This window comes from Oncorhynchus masou, unplaced genomic scaffold (genome assembly GCF_036934945.1).
Source record: "Oncorhynchus masou masou isolate Uvic2021 unplaced genomic scaffold, UVic_Omas_1.1 unplaced_scaffold_6295, whole genome shotgun sequence".
Classification (NCBI taxonomy): Eukaryota; Metazoa; Chordata; class Actinopteri; order Salmoniformes; family Salmonidae; genus Oncorhynchus; species Oncorhynchus masou.
The window spans coordinates 239-18467 of record NW_027012725.1 but is presented as its reverse complement, the minus strand read 5'-3'; the positions used below and the strand labels follow the sequence as shown (position 1 = coordinate 18467).

General features: G+C 49.0%; 1 pseudogene; it reads right to left on the bottom strand.

Annotated features, from left to right (window-relative positions):
• Positions 1–1774: 1774 nt before the first annotated feature.
• LOC135536538 (transmembrane and coiled-coil domain-containing protein 3-like) lies at positions 1775–17148 on the bottom strand (annotated as a pseudogene).
• Positions 17149–18229: the final 1081 nt, after the last annotated feature.

Here is an 18229-nt window from a genome sequence, read left to right as displayed (position 1 = left end):
GGTAGTGGTTAGGGGTAGTGTCTAGGGGTAGTGGTTAGGGGTAGTGGTTAGGGGTAGTGGTTAGGGGTAGTGGTCTAGGAGTAGTGTCGTTAGGGGTAGTGGTCTAGGGGTAGTGGTTAGTGAGTAGTGGTTAGGGGTAGTGGTTAGGGGTAGTGGTTAGGAGTAGTGGTCTAGGGGTAGTGGTTAGGAGTAGTAGTGCTAGGGGTAGTGTCTAGGGGTAGTGGTTAGGGGTAGTGGTTAGGGGTAGTGGTTAGGGGTAGTGGTTAGGGGTAGTGTCTAGGGGTAGTGGTTAGGGGTAGTGGTTAGTGGTAGTGGTTAGGGGTAGTGGTTAGGGGTAGTGGTTAGGGGTAGTGGTTAGGGGTAGTGGTTAGGGGTAGTGGTTAGGAGTAGTGGTTAGGAGTAGTGGTTAGGGGTAGTGGTTAGGGGTAGTGGTTAGGGGTAGTGGTTAGGGGTAGTGGTTAGGGGTAGTGGTTAGGAGTAGTGTCTAGGGGTAGTGGTTAGGGGTAGTGGTTAGGGGTAGTGGTTAGGGGTAGTGGTTAGGGGTAGTGGTTAGGAGTAGTGGTTAGGAGTAGTGGTTAGGGGTAGTGGTTAGGAGTAGTGGCGAGTGGTAGTGTGTAGGGGTAGTGTGTAGGGGTAGTGGTTAGGGGTAGTGGTTAGGAGTAGTGGCGAGTGGTAGTGTGTAGGGGTAGTGGTTAGGGGTAGTGGTTAGTGGTAGTGGTTAGGGGTAGTGGTTAGTGGTAGTGGTTAGTGGTAGTGGTTAGGGGTAGTGGTTAGGGGTAGTGGTTAGGGGTAGTGGTTAGGGGTAGTGGTTAGGGGTAGTGGTTAGGGGTAGTGGCGAGTGGTAGTGTGTAGGGGTAGTGGTTAGGGGTAGTGGTTAGGGGTAGTGGTTAGGGGTAGTGGTTAGGAGTAGTGGCGAGTGGTAGTGTGTAGGGGTAGTGGTTAGGGGTAGTGGTTAGGGGTAGTGGTTAGGGGTAGTGGTTAGGGGTAGTGGTTAGGAGTAGTGGCGAGTGGTAGTGTGTAGGGGTAGTGGTTAGGGGTAGAGGTTAGGAGTAGTGGTTAGGGGTAGTGGTTAGGGGGTAGTGGTTAGGGGTAGTGGTTAGGAGTAGTGGCGAGTGGTAGTGTGTAGGGGTAGTGTGTAGGGGTAGTGGTTAGGGTAGTGGTTAGGGGTAGTGGTTAGGAGTAGTGGCGAGTGGTAGTGTGTAGGGGTAGTGGTTAGGGTTCGTGGTTATTGGTAGTGTCTAGGGGTAGTGGTTAGGGTAGTGGTTTGGGGGTAGTGGCCAGTGGTAGTGTGTAGGGGGTAGTGGTTAGGGGTAGAGGTTAGGAGTAGTGGTTAGGGGTGAAGTGGTTAGGGGCAGTGGTTAGGTAGGTTAGGGGTAGTGGTTAGGGAGTAGTGGCGAGTGGTAGTGTGTAGGGGTAGTGTAGGGGTAGTGGTTAGGGGTAGTGGTTAGGGGTAGTGGCGAGTGGTAGTGTGTAGGGGTAGTGGTTAGGGTTCGTGGTTAGTGGTAGTGTCTAGGGGTAGTGGTTAGTGGTAGTGGTTAGTGGTAGTGTCTAGGGGGTAGTGGTTAGTGGTAGTGGTTAGGGGTAGTGTCTAGGGGGTAGTGGTTAGTGGTAGTGGTTAGTTGTAGTGGTTAGGAGTAGTGGTTAGTGCTAGTGGTTAGTGCTAGTGGTTAGTGCTAGTGGTTAGTGCTAGTGGTTAGGTAGTGTCTAGGACTAGTGGCTATTGTTTGATTTGGAACTAAGCATCGAGTGGTGGTCTGTCCTTCGGTAGAGGTACCTCTCTGGAGATGATGCCAGCTCGGCGGGCGGGCTCCCCAAGACGAAGGAGAACTCGCTGACCTGCGCCAGGCCAGCAGACACTATCCAACGGATGTGGCGAGAACCCTTAGGCAAGATGGCCGACAGCACCAGCACCGCCATCAGGAACTAACAGGAACATGGAGAGGAGGAGGTGTTTCATTAGAGAGATTGAGAGAGAGAGTGAGAGAGAGAGGGGAGAGAGAGAGTGAGAGAGAGAGAGAGAGAGAGAGAGAGAGAGAGAGAGAGAGAGAGAGAGAGAGAGAGTGAGAGTGAGAGCGAGAGAGAGAGCGGGAGAGAGAGAGCGAGCGAGAGAGAGCGAGAGAGAGAAAGAGAGAGTGAGGGGGAGAGAGAGAAAGAGAGAGAGAGGGAGAGAGTGAGAGAGAGGGAGGGGGAGAAGAAGACAGAGAGAGAGGAGAGAGAGAGGGGAGAGTGAGAGAGGGAGAGGAGAGAGAAAGACAGAGAGAGAGAGAGGGGGAGGAGAGAGGGGGAGGGAGGGGGAGAGGAAGACAGAGAGAGAGAGGAGAGAGGGGGGGAGAGTGAAAAGAAGATGGGGGAGAGAGAGAGAGTGAGAGAGTGAGAGAGAGAGAGAGAGGAGGGGAGAAAGACAGAGAGAGAAAGACAGAGAGAGAGAGAGAGAGAAGAGAGTGAGGGGGAGAGAGAGAAAGAGAGTGAGAGAGGGAGAGAGAGAGAAAGACAGAGAGAGAGAGGGGGAGAGAGAAAGACAGAGAAAGAAAGACAGAGAGAGAGAGAGAGAGGGAGAGTGAGAAAGAGAGAGTGGGGGAGAGAGAGAAAGGAGTGAGAGAGGAGGGGAGAGCGAGAAAGAGAGTGAGAGACAGGGAGAGCGAGAAGAGAGAGAGAAAGAGTCACGAGAGAGAAAATAAGTAAGTGAGAGTGGTTTAAAGCAACAACAGCATACCTTCATGATGACCAATGAGAGAGTCAGCACCACCAGGACTGTCAGTTCGTACAGGACAAAGGTAGGAAAGACATGGAAACCTGCAGTAGAAGAGAACACATGGAGACCTACACATGGAGACCTACACATGGAGACCCACACATGGAGACCCACACATGGAGACCCACACATGGAGACCCACACATGGAGACCTACACATGGAGACCTACACATGGAGACCCACACATGGAGACCCACACATGGAGACCTACACATGGAGACCTACACATGGAGACCCACACATGGAGACCTACACATGGAGACCCAAACATGGAGACCTACACATGGAGACCCACACATGGAGACCTACACATGGAGACCTACAGCAGTAGAGACAACAAAGAGACCTACAGTAGTAGAGACAAATACAGAGACCTACAGTAGTAGAGACAACACAGAGACCTACAGCAGTAGAGACAACAAAGAGACCTACACATGGAGACCTACACATGGAGACCTACACATGGAGACCTACACATGGAGACCTACACATGGAGACCTACACATGGAGACCCACACATGGAGACCTACACATGGAGACCTACAGATGGAGACCCACACATGGAAACCTACACATGGAGACCTACACATGGAGACCTACACATGGAGACCTACACATGGAGACCCACACATGGAGACCCACACATGGAGCACCTACACATGGAGACCCACACATGGAAACCTACACATGGAGACCTACACATGGAGACCTACACATGGAGACCTACACATGGAGACCCACATGGAGACCTACACATGGAGACCTACACATGGAGACCCACACATGGAGACCTACACATGGAGACCCACACATGGAGACCTACACATGGAGACCTACACATGGAGACCCACACATGGAGACCCACACATGGAGACCCACACATGGAGCCCTACACATGGAGACCTACACATGGTGACCCACACATGGAGACCCACACATGGAGACCCACACATGGAGACCTACATGGTGACCCACACATGGAGACCCACACATGGAGACCTACACATGGAGACCTACACATGGAGACCTACACATGGAGACCCACACATGGAGACCCACACATGGAGACCTACACATGGAGACCCACACATGGAGACCCACACATGGAGACCCACACATGGAGACCCACACATGGAGACCTACATGGAGACCTACACATGGAGACCCACACATGGAGACCCACATGGAGACCTACACATGGAGACCTACAGCAGTAGAGACAACACACAGAGACCTACAGTAGTAGAGACAACACACAGAGACCTACAGTAGTAGAGACAACATAGACCTACAGCAGTAGAGACAACACACAGAGACCTACAGTAGTAGACAACACAGAGACCTACAGTAGTAGAGACAACACAGAGACATACAGTAGTAGAGACAACACATACAGACGTAGAGACAACACACAGAGACCTACAGTAGTAGAGACAACACAGAGATCTACAGTAGTAGAGACAACACAGAGACATACAGTAGTAGAGACAACACATACAGACGTAGAGACAACACACAGAGACCTACAGTAGTAGAGACAACACAGAGATCTACAGTAGTAGAGACAACACAGAGACCTACAGTAGAGAGACAACACAGAGACCTACAGTAGTAGAGACAACACAGAAACCTACAGTAGTAGAGACAAATACATACAGACGTAGAGACAACACACAGAGACCTACAGTAGTAGAGACAACACAGAGACCTACAGTAGTAGAGACAACACATACAGACGTAGAGACAACACAGAGACCTACAGTAGTAGAGACAAACACACAGAGACCTACAGCAGTAGACAACAAAGAGACCTACAGTAGTAGAGACAACACAGAGACCTACAGTAGTAGAGACAACAAAGAGACCTACAGTAGTAGAGACAACAAAAGAGACCTACAGTAATAGAGACAACAAAGAGACCTACAGTAGTAGAGACAACAAAGAGACATACAGTAGTAGAGACAACACAGAGACATACAGTAGTAGAGACAACACAGAGACCTACAGTAGTAGAGACAACACAGAGACCTACAGTAGTAGAGACAACAAAGAGACCTACAGTAGTAGAGACAACACAGAGACCTACAGTAGTAGAGACAACACAGAGACCTACAGTAGTAGAGACAACACAGAGACCTACAGTAGTAGAGACAACAAAGAGACCTACAGTAGTAGAGACAACAAAGAGACCTACAGTAGTAGAGACAACAAAGAGACATACAGTAGTAGAGACAACACAGAGACATACAGTAGTATAGACAACACAGAGACCTACAGTAGTAGAGACAACACAGAGACCTACAGTAGTAGAGACAACACAGAGACCTACAGCAGTAGAGACAACACACAGAGACCTACAGTAGTAGAGACAACACAGAGACCTACAGTAGTAGAGACAACACATACAGACGTAGAGACAACACAGAGACCTACAGTAGTAGAGACAACACAGAGACCTACAGTAGTAGAGACAACAAAGAGACCTACAGTAGTAGAGACAACAAAGAGACCTACAGTAGTAGAGACAACAAAGAGACATACAGTAGTAGAGACAACACAGAGACCTACAGTAGTAGAGACAACAAAGAGACCTACAGTAGTAGAGACAACAAAGAGACATACAGTAGTATAGACAACACAGGGACCTACAGTAGTAGAGACAACACAGAGACATACAGTAGTATAGACAACACAGGGACCTACAGTAGTAGAGACAACACAGAGACACAGTAGTATAGACAACACAGAGAACTACAGTAGTAGAGACAACAAAGAGACCTACAGCATCCAACACAGAGACCTACAGTAGTAGAGACAACACAGAGACCTACAGCAGTAGAGACAACACAGAGACCTACAGCATAGAGACAACACAGAGACCTACAGTAGTAGAGACAACACAGAGACCTACAGTAGTGAGACAACACAGAGACCTACAGTAGTAGAGACAACACAGAGACCTAAGTAGTAGAGACAACACAGAGACCTACAGTAGTAGAGACAACACAGAGACCTACAGTAGTAGAGACAACTACAGAGACCCACAGTAGTAGAGACAACACAGAACCTGGTAGAGACAACACAGGGACCTACAGTAGTAAAGACAACACAGAGACCTACAGTAGTAGAGACAACACAGAGACCTACAGTAGTAGAGACAACACAGGGACCTCAGTAGTAGAGACAACACAGAGACCTACAGTAGTAGAGACAACACAGAGACCTTCAGTAGAGACAACACAGAGACCTACAGTAGTGGAGACAACACAGAGACCTACAGTAGTAGATACGATGCTAAACAGCCATAGAGAGACAGAGATACAGTTGAAGTCAGTTAAACACATTAGAGACAACACAGAGACCTACAGTAGTAGAGACAACACAGGGACCTACAGTAGAGACAACACAGAGACCTACAGTAGTAGATACGATGCTAAACAGCCATAGAGAGACAGAGATACAGTTGAAGTCAGAAGTTTACATACACTGAGGTTGGAGTCATTAAAACTCATTTTTCAACCACTCCACAAATGTCTTGTTAACAAACTTTAGTTCTGGCAAGTCGGTTAGGACATCTACTTTGACACAAGGCTTGCAAGCCGAAGAACACCATCCCAACCATTAAGCATCCCAACCGTGAAAAACTGAGTTTAAATGTATTTGCCTAAGGTGTATGTAAACTTCCGACTTCAACTGCACGATGCTAAACAGCCATAGAGAGACAGAGATATGACACTAAACAGAGACACTGCAGAGGGTAAGCTTCAGTTCTGACCAATGGAGGCGAAGAAGATGATGGCGAGGAAGTCTCTGATTGGCTCGATGCAGCCCATGACCTCCGTGGTGCAAATGTGACCCTGCAGGAGAGAAGCGCTCCAGCCAGGAAGCAGCCCAGCTCCATGGAAATGCCCAGGAACTCTGTCACCTGGGAAACGCCGGAGAAAACATCATTTGACATACATTTGGTAGAATGGATATCGCTTAACTATTTATATCATAAACTCCCAAATGACACAGTATTGTATTTGTATTGGAATGTCAATTGTAGTACTTGATTGTACAGGAAACATAACCTCTGTTGGAGAAGAGAGCTACGTCTCACAGGGGGGGGAGCTACGCCTCACAGAGGAGAGGATAGTGGAGGGGGGAGCTACGTCTCACAGAGGAGAGGATAGTGGGAGGGGGAGCTACGCCTCACAGGGGAGGGGGAGCTACATCTCACAGAGGAGAGGATAGTGGAGGGGGAGCTACGCCTCACAGAGGAGGGGGAGCTACATCTCACAGAGGAGGGGAGCTACATCTCACAGAGGAGAGTGATAGGAGGGGGAGCTACATCTCACAGAGGAGAGGATAGTGGAGGGGGAGCTACATCTCACAGAGGAGGGGGAGCTACATCTCAGAGGAGGGGGAGCTACATCTCACAGAGGAGAGGATAGGGAGGGGAGCTACATCTCACAGAGGAGAGGATAGTGGAGGGGGAGCTACGGGGGGAGGGGGAGCTACATCTCACAGAGGAGAGGATAGGGGGGAGCTACGTCTCACAGAGGAGGGGGAGCTATATCTCACAGAGGAGGGGGAGCTACATCTCACAGAGGAGAGGATAGTGGAGGGGGAGCTACGCCTCACAGAGGAGGGGGAGCTACATCTCACAGAGGAGGGGAGCCACATCTCACAGAGGAGGGGGAGCTACGTCTCACAGAGGAGAGGATAGTGGAGGGGGAGCTACATCTCACAGAGGAGGGGGAGCTACATCACAGAGGAGGGGAGCATACGTCTCACAGAGGAGGGGGAGCTACATCTCACAGAGGAGAGGATAGTGGAGGGGGAGCTACGTCTCACAGAGGAGAGGATAGTGGAGGGGGAGCTACGTCTCACAGAGGAGAGGATAGTGGAGGGGGAGCTATATCTCACAGAGGAGAGATAGTGGGGGGGACAGCCGTCTCACAGAGGAGGGGAAACTATATCTCACAGTGGAGGGGGAGCTATATCTCACAGAGGAGGGAAACTATATCTCACAGGGAGGGGGAGCTACGTCTCACAGGAGGGGAAACTATATCTCACAGAGGAGGGGGAGCTACGTCTCACAGAGGAGGGGAAACTATATCTCACAGAGGAGGGATAGCGTGGGGGAGCTATATCTCACAGAGGCAAACTCCTGCCCTCCAGGACACCTACACCACCCGATGTTACAGGAAGGCCATAGTCATCAAGGACATCTACCACCCGAGCCACTGCCTGTTCACACCCCGCTATCATCCAGAAGTAGGTCAGTACAGGTGCATCAAAGCTGGGACCGAGACTGAAAAACAGCTTCTATCTCAAGGCCATCAGACTGTTAAACAGCCACCACTAACATTGAGTGGCTGCTGCCAACACACTGACTCAACTCCAGCCACTTTAATAATGGGAATTGATGGGAAATGTTGTAAATATATCACTAGCCACTTTAAACAATGCTACCTATCTTACCCTACATTATTCATCTCATATGCATACCTATATACTGTACTCTATATCATCGACTGCATCCTTATGTAATACATGTATCACTAGCCACTTTAACTATGCCACTTTGTTTACATATTCATCTCACAAGTATATACTGTACTCGATACCATCTACTGTATCTTGCCTATGCTGCTCTGTACCATCACTCATTCATATATCCTTATGTACATATTCTTTATCCCCTTACACTGTGTATAAGACAGTAGATTAGGAATTGTTAGTTAGATTACTTGTTGGTTATTACTGCATTGTCGGAACTAGAAGCACAAGCATTTCGCTACACTCGCATTAACATCTGCTAACCATGTATGTGACAAATAAAGCTATATCTCACGGCAGAGGGGAGCTATACTCACAGAGGAGGGGAAACTATATCTCACAGAAGAGGGGAAACTATATCTCACAGAAGAGGGGAAACTATATCTCACAGAAGAGGGGAAACTATATCTCACAGAAGAGGGGGAAACTATATCTCACAGAAGAGGGGAAACTATATCTCACAGAAGAGGGGAAACTATATCTCACAGAAGAGGGGAACTATATCTCACAGAAGAGGGGAACTATATCTCACAGAGGAGGGGAAACTATATCTCACAGAAGAGAGGGATAGCGGGGGGAGCTATATCTCACAGAGGAGGGAAACTATATCTCACAGAAGAGAGATAGCTGGGGGCTATATTACAGAGGAGAGGAGAAGAGTGAGGAGGGGGTACATACGGTGAGCATGAGGAATACGAAGGCAGCGGTCCCCAGAACCAGGATCTCCTTGTTGCCTTTAGACTCAGCATGGAGCTTCCTGTAGTATGGACCAATCAGGAAGGATTTGAGGAGAACACACAGCAGTAGTACCATAGCCAGAGAGAACAGGACCTGGGCTAGGAGCAGGAGGACGTGCAGACCTCCAAACAGAACACTACAGAACACAGGATAGAACACAGAACACCAGCCTCACAACACAGAACACTGGTTTACAGAGAGAACAGGACCTGGGCTAGGAGGACCGAACACAGAACAGAACCCTCAGAACACAGAACCCTTAGAAGACAAGACCTCAGAAGACAAGACAAGACCCTCAGAAGACAAGACAGGACCCTCAGAAGACAAGACAGACCCTCAGTAGACAAGACAGGACCCTCAGAAGACAAGACAAGACCCTCAGAAGACAAGACAGGACCCTCAGAAGACAAGACAGGACCTCAGAAGACAAGACAGGACCCTCAGAAGACAAGACAGGACCCTCAGAAGACAAGACAGACCCTCAGAAGACAAGACAGGACCCTCAGAAGACAAGACAGGACCCTCAGAAGACAAGACAGGACCCCAGAAGACAAGACAGACCCTCAGAAGACAAGACAGGACCCCAGAAGACAAGACAGGACCCCCAGAAGACAAGACAGGACCCCCAGAAGACAAGACAGGACCTTCAGAAGACAAGACAGGACCCCCAGAAGACAAGAAGAAGACAAGACAGGACCTTCAGAAGACAAGACAGACCCCCAGAAGACAAGACAGGACCCTCAGAAGACAAGACAGGACCCTCAGAAGACAAGACAGGACCCTCAGAAGACAGGACAGGACCCTCAGAAGACAAGACAGGACCCTCAGAAGACAAGACAGGACCCCAGAAGACAAGAGCCTCAGAAGACAAGACAGGACCCTCAGAAGACAAGACCCTCAGAAGACAAGACAGGACCCCCAGAAGACAAGACCCTCAGAAGACAAGACAGACCCTCAGAGACAAGACAGGACCCTCAGTAGACAAGACAGGACCCTCAGAAGACAAGACAGGACCCCCAGAAGACAAGACAGGACCCCAGAAGACAAGACAGGACCCCAGAAGACAAGACCCTCAGAAGACAAGACAGGACCTTTCAGAAGACAAGACAGGACCCTCAGAAGACAAGACCCTCAGAAGACAAGACAGGACCTCAGAAGACAAGACAGGACCCTCTGAAGACAAGACAAAGACAAGACAGGACCCTCAGAAGACAAGACAGGACCCTCAGAAGACAAGACAGGACCTCAGAAGACAAGACAGGACCCCCAGAAGACAAGACAGGACCCTCAGAAGACAAGACAGGACCCCAGAAGACAAGACAGGACCCCAGACCCTCAGAAGACAAGACAGGACCCTCAGAAGACAAGACAGACCCTCAGAAGACAAGACAGACCCTCAGAAGACAAGACAAGACCCCAGAAGACAAGACAGGACCCTCAGAAGACAAGACAGGACCCCAGAAGACAAGACAGGACCCTCAGAAGACAAGACAGGACCCTCAGAAGACAAGACAGGACCCTCAGAAGACAAGACAGGACCCTCAGAAGACAAGACAGACCCCCAGAAGACAAGACAGGACCCTCAGAAGGACAGGACCCACTGAAGACAAGACAAGACCCTCAGAAGACAAGACAGGACCCTCAGAAGACAGGACAGGACCCCAGAAGACAAGACAGACCCTCAGAAGACAAGACAGGACCCCAGAAGACAAGACAGGACCCTCAGAAGACAAGACAGGACCCCTCAGAAGACAAGACAGGACCCTCAGAAGACAAGACAGGACCCAGAAGACAAGACAGGACCCTCAGAAAAACAGGACAGGACCCTCAGAAGACAAGACCCCAGAAGACAAGACAGGACCCTCAGAAGACAAGACAGGACCCTCAGAAGACAAGACAGGACCCTCAGAAGACAAGACAGGACCCTCAGAAGACAAGACAGGACCCTCAGAAGACAAGACCCCAGAAGACAAGACAGGACCCTCAGTAGACAAGACAGGACCCTCAGAAGACAAGACAGGACCCTCAGAAGACAAGACAGGACCCCAGAAGACAGGACCCTCAGTAGACAAGACAAGACCCTCAGAAGACAAGACAGGACCCTCAGAAGACAAGACCCTCAGAAGACAAGACAGGACCTCAGTAGACAAGACAGACCCTCAGTAGACAAGACAGGACCCTCAGAAGACAAGACAGGACCCTCAGAAGACAGGACCCTCAGTAGACAAGACAAGACCCTCAGAAGACAAGACAGGACCCCAGAAGACAAGACCCTCAGAAGACAAGACAGGACCCTCAGTAGACAAGACAGGACCCTCAGTAGACAAGACAGGACCCCCAGAAGACAAGACAGGACCTCAGAAGACAAGACAGGACCCCCAGAAGACAAGACAGGACCCCAGAAGACAAGACCCTCAGAAGACAAGACAGGACCTTCAGAAGACAAGACAGGACCCCAGAAGACAAGACCCTCAGAAGACAAGACAGGACCTTCAGAAGACAAGACAGGACCTCAGAAGACAGACAGGACCTCAGAAGACAAGACAGGACCCTCAGAAGACAAGACAGGACCCTCAGAAGACAAAAGACAAGACCCTCAGAAGACAAGACAGGACCCTCAGAAGACAAGACAGGACCTCAGAAGACAGGACAGGACCCTCAGAAGACAAGACAGGACCCACTGAAGACAAGACAAGACCCTCAGAAGACAAGACAGGACCCTCAGAAGACAAGACAGGACCCACAGAAGACAAGACAGACCCCAGAAGACAAGACAGGACCTCAGAAGACAGGACCCTCAGAAGACAGGACCCCAGAAGACAAGACAAGACCCTCAGAAGACAAGACAAGACCCTCAGAAGACAAGACAAGACCCTCAGAAGACAGGACACAACAGTATTAAACATCTTTGGAACTACACACCTTACCAGCATGAGTTGAGTTTGGGACAGGGTGTGTTCTAGATCGTAGTGCATATGTAGCTGTGTGTGTGTGTGTGTGTGTGTGTGTGTGTGTGTGTGTGTGTGTGTGTACTCACCTGTCCAGGTGGCCAGATGACACCTGTATGAGGGTGGGCATGACGGCCATGAACAGACCCAGCTGAACGTCCTGCATCACCAACATCCCCAGGAGAACACTGCTGTAGTCCAGCTCCCCTACACACACACACACACACACACACACACACACACAGACACACACACACACACACGCACACGCACACGCACACGCACACACACAGACGCACATGCACACACAGACGCACACACCCACACACACACACACACACGCACACGCACACGCACACACACACAGACGCACATGCACACACAGACGCACACACCCACACACACACACACACACACACACAGAGACACACACAGAGACACACACAGAGACACACACACACACACACACACACACACACACACACACAGACACACACACAGACACACACACACACACAGACACACACACAGAGACACAGACACACACAGACACACACACACACACACACACACACACACACAGAGACACAGACACACACACACACACACACACACACACACACGGTTTTAATGTTTGTAGCCAGTTGCTCATTTAAAGACAGGTGGTTCTTTAACATTAAAATAAAGAGCATTGGAAGTCTCTCTCTCTCACACACACACACACACACACACACACACACTCCACCGCCCTGTCTGCGCGGGCGCCCCAGCCAGGAAGCGTGAGACCAGCGGCGTGGAGGATAGAGAGAGACAGGAGGAGATGAAGACGGTCTGGGTGGGACGGATGTGCAGCACCTGACCCCACAGCAGCCCTTGTAGCCACCATCAACAGACTGAGGTAGCATGAACCCTGCACAGAGATCTTCCACACCTACACACACATAGGACAGCACACACATGTTAAATACACACACACATAGGACAGCACACACATGTTAAATACACACACACATAGGACAGCACACACGTTAAATACACACACACACGTTAAATACCCACACACACACATAGGACAGCACACACATGTTAAATACACACACACATAGGACAGCACACACGTTAAATACACACACACATAGGACAGCACACACACGTTAAATACACACACACACATGTTAAATACACACACACAGAGGACAGCACACACATGTTAAATACACACACACACACATGTTAAATACACACACACATAGGACAGCACACACATGTTAAATACACACACACATAGGACAGCACACACATGTTAAATACACACACACATAGGACAGCACACACATGTTAAATACACACACACACATGTTAAATACACACACACATAGGACAGCACACACATGTTAAATACACACACACACATGTTAAATACACACACACATAGGACAGCACACACATGTTAAATACACACACACACATGTTAAATACACACACACATAGGACAGCACACACATGTTAAATACACACACACATAGGACAGCACACACATGTTAAATACACACACACACGTTAAATACCCACACACACACACATAGGACAGCACACACATGTTAAATACACACACACACGTTAAATGCACACACACATAGGACAGCACACACACGTTAAATACACACACAGTCTTGTACAGCTAACCTTGTGGGGACACACAATTCAGTCCCATTCAAAATCTATTTTCCCTAACCCGTACCCTTACCCTAATCTTAACCCAAAAACCTAACCTGGGAGGGGGAGGCCAGGGGGGAGGCCAGGGAGGGAGGCCAGGGAGGGAAGCCAGAGGGAGGCCAGGGAGGGAGGGAGGGAAGCCAGGGAGGGAGGAGGCCAGGGAGGGGAGGAAGACTGGATAAGGAAATGTTTGACAAACAGATAGCGAAATGAAGAGGAGAGAGAGTTAGACGTCGCTCTCTCTGCTGAGACTGAGTTGGTGAAAGAATGTAAGAATGTGGGTTTCTGAGTCCCACTGTGAAGATGTAGGTCAGAGTTACACACTTCACTCCAGTGTTAAGTCCTTTCCTGTCTGGTGATGTCACCCGGCAGATCAAAACTCCATCCCACCAAAAACAGGCAGTGCTTCTAAACAGCTGTTCCACTAGAAGGCCATCATCATCAATTTCAGTATCACTCCACCCTCATAGTGTGGAAATAACTATAAAACACAGGGAATCTACATTCATGTCTGCACTGGGCCTTTTAATCTTCTTTGCTATTTCAAGAATGTAGGCTAATATCTGATGGGAAATACCTCTGTGTGGGGGGGGGCTTGAATACAACACTAGGCAGCCCCTTCCGAAGTCTCTCTGGGGAGAACTCGAGACTGACCACGAAGAGAGTGAAGAACACTCCCAACCTTCCCAGTCTCTACCTGCACCATAGACCAGCACAGAGATACATTACTCTCTCACAGAGACAGACACACAGACAGGCAGACAGGCAGGCAGGAAGGCAGACAGACAGACAGGCAGACAGGCAGAGAGACAAGCAGACAGACAGACAGACAGGCAGACAGGCAGGCAGACAGACAGACAGGCAGACAGACAGGCAGACAGGCAGAGAGACAGGCAGACAGGCAGAGAGACAGGCAGAGAGACAGGCAGGCAGACAGGCAGATAGGCAGAGAGACAGGCAGGCAGACAGGCAGACAGGCAGAGAGACAGGCAGAGAGACAGGCAGAGAGACAGGCAGAGAGACAGGCAGGCAGGCAGACAGACAGACACTGTTGCATGTCTCACCTTGATGCTGTTGAGTCCAGAGGGACCCAGGAGGACTCCACAGACGATGTAACCAAACATGGGGGCAGGCCCATCATAGTGCACAGCCAACCACATGGCAGAGACAGCATCACTACGGAGACCAGGTCCTGACCAGCCAATCACAGATAACAGGACAGGACACCAGGGACACAGATTAGAATTGTGCAAAATTGTAATTTCATTTGAAGACCCATTTGGTCAGATTACAGCTGGAGTCTTAGGGACAGTCTTCATATGGTCAGATTACAGCTAGACTCGGGGACAGTCTTCATATAGTCAGATTACAGCTGACTCGACAGTCTTCATATAGTCAGATTACAGCTTGGACTCAGGACAGTCTTCATATGGTCATATTATAGCTGAGTCATAGGGACAGTCTTCATATGGTCAGATTACAGCTGGAGTCTTAGGACAGTCTTCATATAGTCAGATTACAGCTTGGAGTCTCAGGACAGTCTTCATATGGTCAGATTACAGCTGGAGTCTCAGGACAGTCTTCATATAGTCAGATTACAGCTGGGACTCAGGACAGTCTTCATATAGTCAGATTACAGCTGGAGTCATAGGACAGTCTTCATATAGTCAGATTATAGCTGAGTCATAGGACAGTCTTCATAGTCAGATTACAGCTGGAGTCATAGGACAGTCTGGCATAGTCAGATTACAGCTGGACTCAGGACAGTCTTCAATATGGTCAGATTACAGCTGGACTAGACAGTCTTCATATGGTCAGATTACAGCTGGAGTCTCAGGACAGTCTTCATATGGTCAGATTACAGCTGGACTCAGGACAGTCTTCATATAGTCAGATTACAGCTGAGTCTCAGGACAGTCTTCATATGGTCAGATTACAGCTGGACTCTGGACAGTCTTCATATGGTCAGATTACAGCTGGAGTCTCAGGACAGTCTTCATATAGTCAGATTACAGCTGACCAGGGACAAATTCCATATGTATAGGATCATTAGTGTTCAGGGGTTAAAGTTGGTACTGACCTTGATGAAGCGTTGATCGGAGCGGGCATGGTGGAGTTCTGGGGCTTGGTCAGAACATACTGGTTGTTCTGTGAGTCGATGGGAGCATGCCAGCCCCACGTCGTCCTCCACCTCCCACCTCCTGACGCGTTCCTTCTTCTTTTCCTCCTTCCTCATCCTCCTCCTCCACTCTCAGCACCGCCTCACGTTGGCTACATGCACTCCATTCATCTGATCACAATACTGACAATAACTCTACTGGCAGAGCCTTTAATACACCACATAACAGCCCCAACGCAGCACATCAGGGCCTGTCTTTATACAGCCTCCCAGACTGCTGATCGGGACCAGGTCCTCCTGTCCAAACACTCTGATTCACTTTGCTCTAAAAGGGAGAATGATCCTAGATCAGCACTTATTCTGAACCGCTTTGTCATCAAAGACGTGGTCCTCTATATGACCTGTGTGTTTGTTGTTGTTGTTGTTGTTGTTGTTCTGACCTATGTTTTGTTGCTGTTGTTGTTGTTGTTGTTGTTGTTGATGAATCTGTGTATTGTTGTCCTCTATATGACCTGTGTGTTTGTTGTTGATGAACCTGTTTATTGTTGTTCTCTATATGACCTATGTGTTTGTTGTTGATGAACCTGTTTTATTGTTGTTCTCTATATGACCTATGTGTTTGATGTTGTTGTTGATGAACCTGTTTATTGTTGTCCCTCTATATGACCTATGTTTGTTGTTGTTGTTGTTGATGAATCTGTGTATTGTTGTCCTCTATATGACCTATGTGTTTGTTGTTGTTATTGATTAACCTGTTTATTGTTGTCCTCTATGACCTATGTGTTTGTTGTTGTTGTTGTTGATGAATCTGTGTATTGTTGTCCTCTATATGACCTATGTGTTTGTTGTTGTTGTTATTGATTAACCTGTTTATTGTTGTCCTCTATGACCTATGTGTTTGTTGTTGTTGTTGTTGATGAATCTGTGTATTGTTGTCCTCTATGACCTATGTGTTTGTTGTTGTTGAACCTGTTTAATGTTGTCCTCTATGACCTATGTGTTTGTTGTTGTTGTTGTTGATGAACCTGTTTATTGTTGTCCCTCTATATGACCTATGTGTTTTGATGTTGTTGTTGATGAACCTGTTTATTGTTGTCCTCATGACCTATGTGTTTGTCCATGAAACCTGTTTATTGTCCCTCCTATGTTTGTTGTTGTTGTTGTTGAACTGTTATTGTGTGGTCCTGGCATGACCTGTGTTTGCTGTTGATGAAAACTCATCCAACATATGACCTGTGTTTTGTTGACAAACTTGTTTATTGTTGTCGAAGGGGTGGTCCTCTTCTATATGACCTCCACCTGTGTTTCTCTGCTGCTGACCATTGCTCTACATGACCTATGTGTTTGATGTTGATGAACCAGTTTATTGGCAGAGGTGGCAGATGACCTATGAGAGAGGTTGATGAACCTGAGTTGTCGAGACAGAGAGTCAGAGGCAGACGTCCTCGAGATCTCATCCAGCATGGACAGGGTCTTGTTCTGGGCCAGAGAGACAGCCTCCACTCTGGCAGAGCTGCTAGAGGCACAAACTCCTGCTCCTCCTGACAGACAGAGAGGCAGAGAGGGAGAGAGAGAGAGCAGAGAGAGAGAGGCAGAGAGAGAGTAGAGAGAGGCAGAGAGAGAGAGGGAGAGAGGCAGAGAGAGAGGCAGAGAGAGAGAGAGAGAGGCAGAGAGAGAGAGAGGCAGAGAGAGAGGCAGAGAGAGAGAGAGAGGCAGAGAGAGGCAGAGAGAGAGAGGAGGCAGAGAGAGGCAGAGAGAGAGAGGCAGAGAGAGAGAGGCAGAGAGAGAGAGGCAGAGAGAGGCAGAGAGAGAGAGAGAGAGAGAGAGAGGCAGAGAGAGAGAGAGAGAGAGAGAGATAGGCAGAGAGAGAGAGAGAGGCAGAGAGAGAGAGAGAGGCAGAGAGAGGCAGAGAGAGGCAGAGAGGCAGAGAGAGAGAGAGAGAGAGAGGCAGAGAGAGAGAGAGGCAGAGAGAGAGAGAGAGGCAGAGAGAGAGAAAGAGGCAGAGAGAGAGAGGAGAGAGAGCAGAGAGAGAGCAGAGAGGCAGAGAGAGAGAGAGCAGAGAGAGAGAGAGGCAGAGAGAGAGAGGCAGAGAGAGAGGCAGAGAGGCAGAGAGAGGCAGAGAGAGAGAGAGAGAGAGGCAGAGAGAGAGAGAGAGGCAGAGAGAGGCAGAGAGAGAGAGAGGCAGAGAGAGAGAGGCAGAGAGAGAGAGAGAGGCAGAGAGAGAGAGAGAGAGGCAGAGAGAGGAGAGGCAGAGAGAGAGAGAGGCAGAGAGAGAGAGAGAGGCAGAGAGAGAGAGAGAGGCAGAGAGAGAGAGAGAGAAGAGAGAGAGAGAGCAGAGAGAGAGAGGCAGAGAGAGAGAGAGGCAGAGAGAGAGAGAGAGAGAGGCAGAGAGAGGCAGAGAGAGAGGC